Source organism: Jaculus jaculus, chromosome X (genome assembly GCF_020740685.1).
Source record: "Jaculus jaculus isolate mJacJac1 chromosome X, mJacJac1.mat.Y.cur, whole genome shotgun sequence".
NCBI lineage: Eukaryota > Metazoa > Chordata > Mammalia > Rodentia > Dipodidae > Jaculus > Jaculus jaculus.
This window is the reverse complement of record NC_059125.1, coordinates 123,532,910-123,547,161: the sequence shown is the minus strand read 5'-3', so window position 1 is coordinate 123,547,161 and position 14,252 is coordinate 123,532,910. Positions and strand designations below refer to the sequence as shown.

General features: G+C 36.3%; 1 pseudogene; it reads left to right on the top strand.

Moving 5' to 3' along the window:
* Positions 1 to 11,709: 11,709 nt before the first annotated feature.
* On the top strand, positions 11,710 to 12,997 carry LOC101599451 (annotated as a pseudogene).
* Positions 12,998 to 14,252: the final 1,255 nt, after the last annotated feature.

Genomic DNA, 14,252 nt, shown 5'->3' with positions numbered 1-14,252 from the left:
CGTGCGCACCAAGCACCACGCGCCCCACAACCCCCGCACACCCCCGCCCCTCCCCCCCAGCACACACAGCAGGTGCACCCCAAGCGCCAAAAATTTCAGTAAGTTCAAAAGTTCCTGTGAACAGAACATGAGAGAATTGTGGGATACACTTAAACGTCATAATATCAGAATCATTGGAATACCAGAAGGAGAAGAATTTCAGACCAAAGGCATGGAGAACTTATTTAACACAATAATTGAAGAAAACTTCCCCCGTCTCTTAAAAGAAAGGCCCATCAAGTTTCAAGAAGCAAACAGAACTCCTAACCGACTAGACCAAAGGAGAAACTCCCCAAGGCATATTATCATTAACACTCTAAACATTGACACCAAGGAAAAAATCCTAAAAGCAGCTAGGGAAAAACAGCACACCACTTTCAAAGGAAACCCCATCAGAATTACTTCACACTTCGCAATGGAAACCCTGAAAGCTAGAAGGGCCTGGAATGATACTTTCCCCCTCTAAGAAACTATGGCTTCCAACCCAAACTACTCTACCCTGCAAAAGTCTCCCTTATAATAGATGGTGAAAGGAAAACTTTCCATGACAAAACTCAGCTTTACAATTATATGAACACAAAACCAAACCTACAGAAAGTACTCCAGGAAATTCTCCACAGAGAAGAAACAAATAACCAAACACAAATGCCTACAAGAAGCAGATCACAGCAACCAAACCCAGAGTAGATAGGAAAATAAAAAATTAAATTCCATGGAAATGCAAACACACCTCTACCACCACAACATGACAGGGATCAAATCAAATCTCACAGTTATCAGCCTAAACATTAATGGCCTTAATTCACCCATCAAGAGACACAGGCTAACAGGGTGGATCAAAAAATTAGACCCCTCAATCTGCTGCCTTCAAAAAACCCACCTTACCACTAAAGACAGAAACCTCCTCAGGGTGAAAGGGTGGAAAACAATATTCCAAGAAAATGGGAATAAGAAACAAGCAGGTGTAGCTATATTAATATCAGATAAAGTTGACTTCAAACCAAAAACAATCAAAAAAGACAAAGAAGGCTACTTCCTACTTGTAAAGGGAACAATCCATCAAGAGGATATTACAATCATAAATCTGTATGCACCAAACACAGGGGCACCGCAGTTCATAAAACAAAACCTACTTGATAATAAAACAGAAATAACCACCAACACCATCATAGCTGTGGACTTTAACACACCATTCTCAGTAATAGACAGATCATCCAAACAGAAGCTCAACAGGGAAGTAAGAGAGCTCAAAAAAACCATAGAGCACTTAGACCTAACAGACATCTACAGAACTTTCCATCCCAAATCCACAGACTACACATTCTTCTCAGTAGCCCATGGAACATTCTCTAAAATAGACCATATACTGAGTCACAAAGATAGCCTCCACATATTTAGGAAAATCGACAGAATTCCCTGCATGATATCAGATCATAATGCTATATTCTTAGAAAACAACAACAACAAAACCAACAAGAGCCCCAACGGCAACTGGAAACTGAATAGCACACTCTTAAACAATAAATGGATAGTGGATGAAATAAAAAATGAAATTGCAAAATTCCTGGAATTGAATGACAATGAGAACACATCATACCAAAAGTTATGGGACACAATGAAGGCAGTCCTCAGGGGAAAATTCATAGCACTCAATGCCTTCATAAAAAAGACAGAAAGATCCCCAAAAAAGAGCCTAACCATCCACCTAAAGGGACTGGAAAAACAAGAAAAATCCAACCCAAAGAGCTCCAGAAGGAAAGAAATAATTAAAATCAGAGCAGAAATTAATGAATTGGAAACCAAGGAAACAATTAAGGCAATTGACAAAACAAAGAGCTGGTTCTTTGAAAAAATAAACAAGATTGACAAACGTCTGGCCAATTTGATCAAGCAAAAAAAGGAGAGACTCCAAATTAACAAAATTCAAAATGAAAAAGGAGAGATCACAACAGACATCAGTGAAATCGGTAGAATCATCAGGACTTGTTTCAAAAACCTCTACTCCACAAAACTGGAAAATGTGGAGGAGATGGACAAATTCCTGGATGCATATCATCTACCAAAGCTAAACTCAGAGGAGATCAACCACCTCAATCAACCCATCACTCTCATGGAGACAGAAAAAGTAATAAAAAACCTCCCAAAAAACAAGAGTCCAGGACCAGATGGATTCCCAGCTGAATTTTATCAAACCTTCATGGAAGAACTCAAACCAATCTTCCTAAAACTGTGCCACACAATTGAAGAACAGGAAAAACTACCCAACTCCTTCTATGAAGCTAGTATCACCCTAATTCAAAACCAGGCAGAGATGCCACAAGAAAAGAAAACTATCGGCCTATTTCCCTAATGAACATAGACGCAAAGATCCTCAACAAAATTCTCGCAAACCGAATCCAACAACACATCAAAAGCATTATCCACCTTGACCAAGTGGGATTTATCCTTGGAACACAAGGGTGGTTCAACATACGAAAATCTGTCAATGTAATACACCACATAAACAAGCCTAAACATAAAAATCACATGATCATTTCGATAGATGTAGAAAAGGCCTTTGACAAGATACAACATCACTTCATGATCAAAACATTGGAGAGAATCGGCATGGCTGGTTCACATCTAAATATGATAAAGGCAATATACAAAGCTCCCAGGCCCAAATAATACTTAATGGAGAGAGACTGGAGGAATTCTCATTGAGATCAGGAACAAGACAGGGATGTCCTCTCTCACCTCTGCTTTTCAATATAGTTCTGGAAGTCCTAGCCCAAGCAATAAGGCAGGAGAAGGACATAAAAGGGATACAATTTGGAAAGGAAGAAGTTAAGTTAGCTCTATTCGCTGATGACATGATTGTATATGTAAGAGACCTGAGAGACTCCATCGCAAAACTCCTGAAGGTGATTAACTCCTATAGCAAAGTAGCAGGATACAAAATCAATGCACAAAAATTGGAAGCATTTCTGTATGCAAATGACAAAGACACAGAAAAAGAAATAAAGGACATAGTCCCATTTTCAATAGCAACAAAAAAAATAAAATACCTTGGAATAATGTTAACCAAGGAAGTAAAAGATCTATACAACGAAAATATAAAAACTCTCAAATAAGAAATTGAGGAGGACATGAAACGATGGAAAGACCTCCCATGCTCCTGCATAGGCAGAATCAACATTGTGAAGATGACAATCCTACCAAAGGCTATATATAGATTTAACGCAATTCCAATTAAAATCCCTACAGTGTTCTTCGCAGACATAGAAAAAATGATCTCAAATTTCATATGGGAAGGCAGAAGGCCTCGCATATCCAAACATATCCTCAGCAAAAGAAATACCTCTGGTGGCATCACCATACCCAATATAAAGTTATACTACAAAGCCATAGTAATAAAAACAGCATGGTACTGGCATAAAAACAGGAGTATAGACCAATGGAATAGACATGAGGACCCGGATATTGGGCCAAGCAACTATAGCTACTTGATATTCGACAAAGGCCCAAACAATATAGACTGGAAAAAAGATAGCATCTTGAACAAATGGTGCTTGACAAACTGGATAACCACATGCAGGAAACTAAAACTTGATCCACATATTTCACCATGCACAGCACTCAAATCCAAATGGATCAAAGACCTCAACATAAGACCAGAAACTCGAAAATTACTGGAAGAAAAGTTAGGAAGTACTTTCCATGATATAGGAATGGAGAAAGACTTCCTGAATAAAACCCCAGTGGCTCAAGTTCTTAAACACTCACTCAACCATTGGGATCATATGAAGCTGAAGAATTTCTTTACAGACAAGCATATAATAGACAAAGCCAATAGAATACCCACAGAATGGGAGAAAATGTTTGCAGGTTATCCAACTGATAGAAGCCTTATCTCTAGAATTTACAAAGAACTCAAAAGTCTAAACAATAAGAAGACAAATACCCCACTCACAAAATGGGGCACTGAGTTGAACAGGCAATTCACAGAGGAAGAGATACAAATGGCAAACACACACCTAAGAAAATGTTCATCATCCCTAATCATCAGAGAAATGCAAATTAAAACAACTATGAGATTCCACCTTACCCCAATAAGGATAGCCAACATCAAAAGGTCAAATGAAAATAAATGCTGGCGAGGATGTGGAGAAGCAGGGACACTCATACACTGTTGGTGGGAATGCAGGATGGTACAACCACTTTGGAAAGCAATATGGAGACTCCTGAAAAAGCTGACTATAGAAATACCAACAGACCCAGTTATATCATTACTGGGCATGTACCCTAAAACCTTCAAACCAAAAGCCAGAGAGATTTGCTCAACCATGTTTGTAGCAGCTCAATTCGTAATAGCTAAAAGCTGGAATCAACCCAGATGTCCATCATTAGAAGAATGGATAACAAAGATGTGGTATATCTACACAATGGAATTCTATACAGCAGTAAGAAAAAACAACATAAAGAAATTTGAGGAAAAATGTTTGAACCTGGAACAGATCATTCTCAGCGAACTTACCCAATCACAGAAAAAAAATGGACACATAGTCTCACTCATCTGCAACACCTAACCTGAATCTGTCCAAGATGCCTTACATACCCAGCAAGCACCTCATGGACTAGACAATAAGATGGATGGGAGGGCGGGGAGGGAATCAAAGGGTGGAAAACAGTACTCCGGACCCAAACGGCAATGGTACCATAAAATCCTACTTCCTAAAAGACAGACCAAATGGCTGAACCTTCACTAGACCCTTACAGGAAACACCTGAACCACAAGACACTGGAGAGGGTAGGATCAAGACTGACCTAAATCTCAAACATCTTCCCTTTCCCCCTCTCCCCTCTATCTCTCTCCTCCCTATCTCTTGTATATTAGTTATCTTTTTCCTCAATTTCTTAGTGGACACTGACCTGTAACCCCCACTTCCAGCTTGGGCCTACCATCCACAATGAGCTTTTGATCAGAGAAACCTACAAGGTTTCCCAAAACAATGACAGACTTCTGTCAAAGTACTTGATGACCCACCAAAGGCCAGTGGTAAGACCCTATTGCTGAAGACTCCATACGCAGCTGACACGTAAAATGGAATGACATGGCTGGAAGCCAGGAGAGAGTCAGTACCCAGACAGTCAGCGTGTCTAGTGCCAGAAGGCGCTACATAGGCAACTGGGGGAAATGACCAAGATCTGTCCAAGCAACACATTGTTTAACCTAATTAGCAACAAATAACCAGATGTGATGCCCACACAAGTGCAATAGTGGTACACAGCCATGGTGAGGAATCAATTGCTCTTGATTTGGCTAACTGATCCACTCAGTGGTACTAGACCCTTAGCTGGAGCTGGGAAACAAGTCAGCACCATACCCAAACACAAGCCCACTCTACAATATCAAGCTACCATTAATCACGGGGTATAAGAGGGCCTACACCTATCAAACTGTCTATCAAAAAAGTAAGTGTTATCTCAATTTTCCGGGTGCTAACTTACTCTCCGTTGGAGAATCTGCTTCTCTTTTCCAGATAGATGCAGATCCTAAGAAGAGAGCTGCCCCAACATACCTCAAAAGGGGCCCAACTGAAACTAAGGACAACTGGCGAAATAAGGAAGGGTGATGTTTTCCTGTGAACCGGATACCAGCACAAAGGGGAAGGAGATCGACGCAGAGAAAAATCAACTCCTACCAAATCAGAGAGCCAAAGTCTCAGAGGCCCCTCAGCACTGAAGCAGACCAAAAATGAACCCAACATGGCTCAGGGAAATCTTGCGGAAGAGGGGGCGGAAAGAATGTTAGAGTTACATGTTAGGTCATGATTTGCAGAGACATTTATCATACCAATAACTGGGGGCTAACTCCACAATGCATGACCCATTTTCATTAACAAGGAGGGTCTAATGGGAGGGGGTAGATCACAGATTAGCCTAAATAATGGTACCAAACTGTCTGTATTTGCTGAAAAGAAAACTAATAAATTAAATTTAAAAAAAATAAAAAAATAAAAAAAATGAGAAAAGTCAATGAACACATTACAAAATAACAAAGAATTGATAGTTACTGTTCTTGAATTAAATTATTTGAAACTGTTACAAGTTAATGAGATAAGACTGCAAGAAATACATCTTACTCTGAAAAAGTACAAGTAAGTACAGCATAAAAGTTGAGTGTAAGGTTGAAGAGTTTGCTTAGTGGTTAAGACACTTGACTGCAAATTCAAAACACCAGGTTTGATTCTCCAGAACCCATGTAAGCCAGATGCACAAAGTGGTACATGTGTCTGGAGTTGATTTGCAGTGGCAGAAGGCTGGAGCACCCATTCCCTATCTGCTCCTTTATCTCTCTCTCTCTCTCTCTCTCTCTCTCTCTCTCTCTCTCTCTCTCTCAAATAAGCAAATAAAATAGAATGAAATAAATAGATAAAATAGAATGAAGGAATAAATTTAGAGCTATATCCTTTTGAAGATGATGAACGATCCAGTGTGATAGTGTGATTGCATCTCCTCAAATAGAATGAGTTGTAAAATAAATGGATATGTGGCATATATGAGATGACCACCACCACCACTACTACTATAGTAGTTGATTGTTACCCTTTATCCATTTGGAAAATACCATGACAATTTACAAAATTAATGCTAAAGAGTATGGAAATGTATAATATAGATATAAAATATAGATATAAAACCTTCAATATAGATATAAAACCTTGTGGGCCATGGTCACAATTATTTCACATATTAATACTTTCTTAAACATCTAAAATCAACTTTATAAACATCTGCTCAACACTTTTTTCCTCAAAATTGCAGTCCAATTGTGATTTCTTTGTTGTTTAAAAACTATATTTTACTTAATAAATACTAATTCATCAAAGTTTAAGTTTAAAGTACAGTCTCACTTGCTTATAATATCCTAAACAAAATAACACAGAATTTTTTATCAGAAGCACCTTATCCTTTATTTTGGTATAATGTATTATTTGAATATATAAATACATGAGGAGCCACAGACACATATTATCAAATAAGTGTGTCCAGAAATCCCCTCTTCTCCATGTACACAAATGAAAATATCCTAAAATGAGTAAAATATAAACAGAAAACTATATAAAAAGACTAAAACAATATGCTCCAAATTGACAAGGAGTTACATGTAACTTCAATAAATTATATGTGGGCAGAACACTGTGTAGATCTGTACATATTGAGAAGTGAGATCAAGGAACAAAGGTGTTTCAATAATTCATATTGTTTTCAATTAAAGTATAATATATTAGAAAAGTCAGGAGCAAAACAATGCCATTAAAAGATGGCAATGTATAAATAGAGTCATTCTAGGAATGATATATAGATTCATGCTCAATACTAGAGCTTTTCGTATGTAAGAATGAAAGCTTGTTTTATGGTATATAATTAAATTCTAATTTGCATATAAACTTAGTTTATGACAAGTATTATAAATAAAATGCAGTATTTTAATTTTTAATTAGTGTGTGTGTGTGTGTGTGTGTGTGTGGTGCGTGTGTGTGGTGCATGTGTGCATGTGTGCGTGTGGTTCAAAGGGCAGGCACATGTTTCCCAAGGTACATGTATGGCGATCAGAGGACAACATTTTTATTAAAACTTTAAAAAAATATTTTATTTATTTCCAAGATGGGGGGTGCAAGAGGCAGATAGAGGGAGAGAGAGGGTGGGGAGTGGGAGTGCTAGGGTCTTTAGCCACTGAAAACAAACTCCATATGCATGTGGCATCTTTTGCATCTGGCTTAAGTGGGTTCTAGGGAGAAACTTAGGTCCTTAGGCTTCACAGAAAGCCCTTTAATGGCTAAGCCATCTGTCTAGCACTAAAAGAAACCTTCTTATTAGTCCTGTCTTTCCACTTCATTTGAGACAGGGCTTGCTACTCTGGATTATGGTTTTATTTTTCTTTTCTGTACTTACCACCAGCTTCCAGAAGATTGTCCCATCTCTGCTTTTATCTTGCAATCAGTGTCAACCTACTATTACAGAAGACCACTAATGCTTTTGGCCTTTTATGTAGGGCTTGGGGATCAAGCTCAGGTACTCCAGCTCAAGCCACAAGTACCTTATGCACTGACCCATCATCCTAGGTCTTAAAGTGTAACATTCTATAAAAATGTGCAATGGAGGAGCCACAAATGATCTGTGATTTCCAGGGAGACTTCTCTGAGAAAATAATTTTGAAGTTGGAAAACAAATGATGAGAACAGATTATGAAAGTAAATTATAAGAGGTTAAAATGGCAGAATTCTAAGCAGGAAGTATAACAGGAAGTGTACATAGCTTTCTGGCATCAATGTATAGGTCTTTGGGATTATAGACAGATAGCAGTAAGTGTGATCAGGGATCCATGGAATGCCTATATGCAAAATACAAGGTTAAGTGTTATAAGGTCTTTCAGGCTTCAGAACAAAGAGTAAGGCTATTTTACAAAAACCTATTCTATTTTACAATCTATTTAAGAAGGATAAATATGCATTTGAATTTAATTGAATATAAACTGACTGATTAGATCATGGTCCAAATATTTTTTAAAGATTCTTGGTAGAATGCTGATTGTTTAAGCAATTTGCCATGAACATTTTGTCAGTACCATCATGGATTATGCATTATACAACATTATATATTATGATTGCCCAACAAGTAACATATTTCTTTAGTGAGGCTAGAGAACCAACTTTTCAAGCTGGTAAATTATGAAAATACGATGTTATAAAATTTGATATAAATTGAATAAATATAGTAAAGAAGCATAAAGTTGTGATAAATATAGAAACAATAGTTGGTATGTCAAGGGAGTATATCTTATGTGAAGAGAAGAATAAAAAAAATAATCTGAACAAAAGTCAAAATTTGTGAAATGGTTAGGAACCACAGAAATTAACTGTAACTCTATATGGACATGTATAATATCCTGAACAAATCAATGGCAGAGGGGATAGAAAATGTAATATTTCAAAAATAATATCCAGTAAAAAAATAAAATCATAAGAATAATGATATATGAAAGGTTACTAATATGAAATAAAGGAGGAAAGATGTTTTTATTCATAGTTAATCATTTATCAAGATAAATAATTTAATGATTAATTTTGATTGGTATTTGACTGGATTTAGAATTGGATAGGCCAAATACCTCTATGTATTTGTGAAGTCATTTCTAGAGAGTTTTAAATGAGGAGGGAATAGCCACCCTAAAGTTGGGTGGCACTCTTCTATGAGCTAGTGTCATAGACTGAATAAATAAGATGCATAAAGAGAAAATAAGATGAAAATTTATCACGATGTGCATCCTTACTGAAAATGCAATGTGACAAACTTTCTCAAACTCCCACTACCATGACTTTTCTACCTACCAAACCACAGGCCAGGATAAAGCCATCCTGAAATAGCTTTTGACTGGTATTTTGTTACAACAATGAGTAATCCGAAATTAATAAAAATACCACATGAGAAATATCATGAACATATTTTATAAATATCCTTCATATGCCCTGTTGCCAACTGTAACTCTGCAGGTTGATGCTACCAAGAGGGGCTCATGACACCCTTCTTTCCCCAGCTTCAATTCCTCTGTCCAGCCATTCTCCTCACCTTTGGCTTATTCTCTCAGATTTTCTTACAACTAGAATTGCCACTCATGTAAAAAAATAAATAAATAAAAGGAAGAAATGTGTTTCCCCAAATTATCAGCTTAACAAGGACTAAGAAATCATGAAAAAAATCAATGTGGTAAAATTAAAAAGAAACCCAGAAGTGCTTTCTTTTACTGACTTTTGGTTTAGAATATTGATGAGAAGTAGTTATGAATCAGTACATCTAGTATTAGTGTCCAGATAATCATGGAGTTATATTCTTGTGTGCCTATAGACCAGTATCTGTTAGTACCAGTACGTGAGCATTTAAATGCATGTTAACTTTGGTGTTTGAAAAGTGCTAGTGAATTTGAAACAATAATACTGATGCATGTAAATAGAAAATTGCACACCCTCAAGAAATTAACTCAAACTTCATGAAAATAAGATAGAATACAAAGAATTTTGTCTTTGGATCTGTTATAATTGAAATTTTGAAATAAAGCATTATTTGAAAAATATAGCATGCTACAGAATGTAAAATAAATATGTATGCAAGGTTTGTATTTCAGTTTCATTCAGGAAAGAAATTTTTAAAAATGTAAATAGTGATATATTTGCCTCAGAACTTATTTTTTCAAGTGTGACTTGTAGAAAATCACTTATAAAGTAGAGAAATAATCCAATGTTGTGGTCTATGAGAAAATTAATTTTGTTTTATAAAGGAAGTATTAGTGGACACGATTGTGGAAAAATCTAGTAATTAGTTATAACTATGGGGTTATACAGCTCAGGTTATAATTCCATATTTGAGAAGTATATAATGTTACATATGTAGGCCATGAGAACTCAAAAGCAAATCAAGTAATATTCTTAGAATTAGGGATGTTTTAATATTGATATAGGGGAAAATGAATGTTTGAGAATAAAGATCATTTAGTATAGTGCTTCTCTGCCATATGAAAGTGATCAGGTTAAATCCTTGTAGCTATTATTGAAAATAAATAAATAAATAAAGATTTAGTATTTCCAAATGACAGAAAGCTGGAGCTCATTTTCAGCAAAGTTGCACAGAAAATTTTCAGAAAAAAAACAATCACTAAAATATGTCTATTCGCTTTCCTAGTAATTTAGTAAGAAAATTAGTCCACCTTGATAATTTCAAGAAAAGGAAATACTGTTATTAAAACATATATCCAAGATAGTGCCACAAACAGAAAATTATCCAGTGCATATTTTGAATCACATACAGCCTCAACACAAACCTGTGAAATTGCTTGAGGTAAGTTTTAACACTTGAATTTGTAGAGAAATCCTGGCAAATCATTATGAAGATGTGGTTGTGGCTAATTACTCTTTTATTTCTTTTTAAATATTTCATTTTTATTTATTTATTTATTTAATTAATTTATTTATTTGAGACAGAGAGAGTGAGAATGGGCATGCCAGGGCTTCTAGCCACTGTAAACAAACTCCAGATGTATGCGCCACCATGTGCCTCTGGCTTATATGGGACCTGGAGAATCGATCTGGGGTCCTTAGGGTTCACAGGTATACACCTTAACCACTAAAAGATCTCTCCAGCCCTGGCTAAATATTCTTATCATAAATAGTCAAAAACAATCACTAGAGAATAAGTAGGTAGTAAACAAAATTGTTTTGTGAACTAAGTACAGAATTAAATATTTGTTGAAGTATGCATATTCAATGCAGCCTAACTGACACAAGATCTGGAAACCACAAATAAAATTCAAAAGAAATATAAACTACTAAAATTAAGATACAAATATTTGTATAAAGATTTTGAGGGTAAGAAAAAGTATATTAGACATAGGTGAAGAAAGACATAGTAAATTCAGTAAATCAGCTAAACAAACACATAAAAGGAGACATGCAGACAATATGAAGGAAATTAAGAAGATTTTACCAAGTAATGTTTTCAGAATTATACAATAAATTTAATCAAGGAGTGCCCAGCCTGTGCGCCTTCTCCTCTGCCTCGGCCTCCTCCTGAGCTCGCACCGGGCCCACGGTGGCCAGGACCTTGTGGTCCCCAGCATGTTGTCTTGGCCCCGTCATGGAGGGAGTCAACACCACCGCCCAGGCAGCGTCCAACCAGGACCCTGTAATGCCCGGCCACAGGGACAACAGCGACGTTGAGGAGGACGACGACATAGAGGAAGAGAAAGAAAAGAGTCTCATCGTGGAAGGCAATAGAGAACGACAAAAGTAGAAAGGTGGACAATGTAAGTGTCCTCCTCACAAAGAGAACCAAGGGAAGGGTCAAACACTGTGTGATATTGAAAGGATACATTTCTATCTAAGTAAGAAAAAAAACAGATGAATTTAGAAATCTACACAAACTGCTTTACAACAGACCAGGCACAGTGTCCTCATTAATGAAGAATGTGGGTCAATTCAGTGGCTTTCCATTTGAAAAAGGAAGTACACAATATAAAAAGAAGGAAGAGATGTTGAAAAAATTCAGAAATGCCATGTTAAAGAGCACCTGTGGCCGGGCGTGGTGGCACACGCCTTTAATCCCAGCACTCGGGAGGCAGGGTAGGAGGATTGCCATGAGTTCAAGGCCACCCTGAGATGACAGAGTTAATTCCAGGTCAGCCTCGACCAGAGTGAGACCCTACCTCAAAAAACAAAAACAAAAAAAAAAAACAAAAACAAAAACAAAAAAAAAAAAAAAAAAAAAAAAAAAAAAAAAGCACCTGTGCAATTCTTGATTTGGAGAGATCTGGTGTAAACAGTGAGCTAGTGAAACGGATCTTGAATTTATTAATGCATCCAAAGCCTTCTGGAAAACCATTGCCAAAATCTAAAAAATCTTCAAGCAAAAGCAATAAAAAGGAACGGAATAGTTCTGGAATGGCAAGGAAGGCAAAGCAAACCAAGTGTCCTGAAATTCTGTCAGATGAATCTAGTAGTGATGAAGATGACAAGAAAAATAAGGAAGAGTCTTCAGATGATGAAGATAAGGAAAGTGAAGAGTAGCAGCCACCAAAAAAAGACAACTAAAAGAGAAAAATCTAAGCATAAAGCTACTCCTAAAAAGCCTGTAAAAAGTGCTAATGTTAAGAAGGCAGATAGCAGCACCACCAAGAAGAATCAAAACCAAAAAAGAAACTGAACCTGAAGATAGTTCAGATGATGAGCCTTTAATTAAAAAGTTGAAGAAAACTTCCAAAGATAAAGAGTTAAAGGAGACAGTAAAAAAGTTACTGGCCAATGACAACCTGGAGGAAGTGACAAGGAAGCAGATATGTAAAGAGGTATATGAAAATTATCCTGCTTATGATTTAACAGAGAAAAAAGATTTCATTAAAACAACTGTGAAAGAGCTTATTTCTTGAGATGGAGTGTTCTCAGATTTGAAGATCTGATTTAACCCATTATACCAGCAAAGAGAATGTAATTGCCAAATCCATTGTGGTGGTAGAACTCACTGCTGACCTTGAGTGTTATGTGACCTTGCTGTTGTGCATTTCTATGCCATTTTTAAAGTCTTGCATGGCAGTTAATTGTCCCTTACTTTTATAGTTGTATTTTGTAAATTTTGGATTTCTTTATATACAGTGATAAATTCCTGAACTATTGTGGGGTTTAACAGACTTAACATTAGCTTGCTTAATACATACATAATACATACTGTTAGTCAGGTAGAACAAAACTATACCCTGCATTTATACATGCAGAGAGACTACTGCAGTATTTAGTATATGAAATATTTTGAATACACCCCTCTTCTGTCAAGTGTGAGTGACAGTGTTATCACACTAGATGACACAAGCTGTGACTATCCAGATGATAGCATTGGAATTCCGCGTGTGTACATATGTCAGAATTGTCAGCATGACAGAAGTGCCAGATGTTATTTTTATATTTAAAAAAATGTTGTATAGAATATTTTTTATTTCTTTTTGTGCAGATCAATTTTTAAACTCATGTAGGTAATTATCTTTATACTTGTAAACTAAGGAATGTCAGTGATTTCAGCCAGTCTGACAGCAGGAAAAGTCAGGAATTCAGTGATGGGCACACTGAAGGAAGTGACTAGTACTGCTTTGCCCCGAAAGTGTCATAAATTTAGTTGTAGTGTTAACTCCACAAGTGTCATAAATTTAATACTGAAACACCAAATCAACACATCGGAACTTCAAAAATACTGGGAAAGGTGAAATTAAGTGTAAGCACATTTGGTTTATAGTAAGTGAATTGGTAATTTATTAAATACTTTGACCCATAAGACATACTAATGAATATAGGAAATATGGCTAACTTCATTATTATGATGAGTCTTGAGTGCAATGCCAGAAGGTAATGTGCAGGGAATAGCCAAGTATTTCTCAAAAATTATACTTTTTAACATTAAAAAAGTTGAACATATTTGTTAAATCAAGGTTGGTGGATTTTACATTTTGGCCAATTAAGACTCTTAAGTGACAAATATCTGGACCATCCCTAAATTTGAAAAACTGTTTTAAGCTGATTGTCTTAACCAGGTTATTAGATAAACTATCTATGAATTGGAAAACATGTTGCTCGAAAAAATTGGATATTTGATATAGCAATTGAGTGCTTCATTTTTACATCATGGAGCAGAAACAT